The sequence below is a fragment of the Gadus chalcogrammus genome, chromosome 3, assembly GCF_026213295.1.
Source record: "Gadus chalcogrammus isolate NIFS_2021 chromosome 3, NIFS_Gcha_1.0, whole genome shotgun sequence".
Classification (NCBI taxonomy): Eukaryota; Metazoa; Chordata; class Actinopteri; order Gadiformes; family Gadidae; genus Gadus; species Gadus chalcogrammus.
This window is the reverse complement of record NC_079414.1, coordinates 10,365,691-10,368,401: the sequence shown is the minus strand read 5'-3', so window position 1 is coordinate 10,368,401 and position 2,711 is coordinate 10,365,691.

Below are 2,711 nucleotides of genomic sequence, written 5' to 3'. Positions count from 1 at the left end.
TGTAGGTTGGCAGGTATTCATTGTATATATCAGTGTCAAAATAAAATCGCTCCTACTTGGCACAAGTGTGGGCAGCGCTTACTTGAAACTATAACACTCAGGTGAAGGACAATAGAAGAAGTCCGGAACCAAAGAGACTGGCAAAGCATCAAGCAAATCTTTAGCGCACTTCAAAAGAAATGTATTCAGTTGTTGAACTGGCAAAAGAAGAGACGTTTTTCAAAACGACTAACTGACTACCACTCAATTTTATGTGTTAAGTCAGTCGTCAATATTGTGCCCGCAAACTCTTTGTCGGTCAAAGGGCCTTCGAGTGCAGCGGGCCGGGTGACGCAAGCCCCGAGTCCAGCTCAATACCAAACACACAGAGGGCTAGGTGGAGCCAAACAGCATTCAATCAGATGTGGTTCCAATGGAAAGCTCTAAGTGCAGCTGCCCATTCAAGGCCTGGAGGCTGAGAGGTTCTGGGTATCACAGCAGGGTCACCACTACCAGTAACGCTGAGGAATGGAAACTACCCATCTGAATTATTCACATGAAATAGGTCTCAGAGCAAGGGGCCCTACACAATATAAAACCGCCAAGTTATTTTCCCAAGCGTCATTTTCTTTCTAATGTGATAAAAAGATGAAAGATGTAATTCGACATTTCCCACATTGTCAAGAAAACCACAACTAAAGGTTGCCCGATATTGTACACTCCTTCGCAAGCAGGTATAGAGGAGGAGGAGGAGGAGGAGGAGGAGGAGGAATAGGGAAGGGGGGGAGAGGAGGGAGAGGAGGAATATGAGAAGAAACGAAAAAATAAGGAGGCGAACGAGAAGGAATATGAGAAAGAAAAAGCAGAAAGGGTGAGGGTGAGGATGAGGAGGAGGAAGAGAGTGTCCCATGTTGCATTGGCCCAGATGATCATGATTCTTTAGGTCTAATGACACTTTAAATGCTAATCTCATTGGTAGGCTGAGGGGTGGGTGAGGGTACTGAAGTGGGTGGTGGGGGGATGATTGTTTTATTCATGAAAGGACAACATCAACCCAAGAGAAACTCACGACCAAGACACCTGTGAAGCATCGATCCAGCCGGGTGGCAGAGTGGAAAAATAAATGAGCTCATCAGCCCTGCCAGCCAGTGCATTGTTACCAGGCTGCTCTCATCAACGCAGGGGACCCTAGCCTGTACTCCTGCACCGATGTACTGTATAAAATGGATTGTACTTGGATTTCTATAGTGAACCCACTGCACTGCTCTACACTGTTCAGCTATTTCCAGGCTACAAGCCGCCTGGGTGGCTGCCACAATCCACACTCCTTTTATGCACTGGGCTAGGCACACGCCGCTCTCCAGCCACAGGGCTCAACCATAACAAGGTAGCAGGATGGTGATGCTGGAACCGGTTTTATAGTCAGAGTTGAATGTAATGACACACAGCAGGAGGGGAGGAACGCGCTGCCGTGCGGGAGATCCTTCCCCAGAGTGTGTGCGGTGATGGCTGGTTCAACTTGTGGATGCACATTGATTGCTAAATGCGCCACAGGTGTGCAGCCTCAACTAGCGCCAAATCAGTGTGACGCAGGCCAGGTGAGGCCGCTTAAACCAGTCATCACCCACACACACTCCATCACCCCAAAATTAAGAAAAAAAAAACTCCCTGCCGCTTAGGAGAACTCCTTGGGTTTCATGCCTTCGCCGGCCCCACCGCCGTTGGTGCTGCCGCCATTTGTGTCGCCGACCCCGCCGATGTCGGCGTGCCGCGCGGTGACGTAGCTCTTCTTCCGGGCGGCGAGCGGCTGTGGCTTCCTGGGGGCGGCGGTGGTGGTGGTAGCACCGTCAGCGTCGGCGGGGTCGGAGGTCACCATGACGCTGGTGTCCATGCGCGACAGCGTGTACATGCTGCTCTGGCGCGCAGGGTGCAGCCGAGTGGTCCGCAGCTCCAGCTCGTCGTAGCTGGACACCTTGATGAACGGACACCAGCGGAACGCACGTTTGAAGCCCGCCCGGAACCTGGGGGGTGGGGGGGTCGGAACGGGACAGGACGGGACGGGACGGGACGGGAGGGGACGGGACGGGACGGGACGGGACGGGGACGGGACGGGACGGGACGGGACGGGACGGGACGGGACGGGACGGGAGGGGAGGGGAGGGGACGGGACGGGAGGGGACGGGACGGGACGGGACGGGAGGGGACGGGACGGGACGTGACGGGAGGGAGGGGACGGGACGGGAGGGACGGGAGGGGATGGGAGGGGAGGGGACGGGACGGGACGGGAGGGGACGGAGGGGAAGGGGACGGGACGGGAGGGTGAACGGGAGGGGACGGGACGTGACCAGGGAGCCCGGGGCACTAGCCATTGAGGAGGGACGGGACGGACGGGAGGGAGGGGACGGGGACGGAGCGGGACGGGAGGGAGACGGGACGGGACGGGACGGGAGGGAGGGAGGGGACGGGACGGGAGGTGAACGGGACGGGAGGGGACGGGACGGGAGGGGACGGGACGGGAGGGGACGGGACGGGACGGGAGGGACGGGAGCGGGAGGGGACGGGACGGAGACGGGACTGGGGACGGGACGTGAGGAGGGGACGGGACGGAGAGGGACGGGACGGGAACGGAGGGACGGGAGGGGAGGGGACGGGACGGGAGGGTACGGAGGGACGGGACGGACGGGACGGGAGGGGAAGGGGTACGGACGGGAGGGGACGGGAGGGAGGGGACG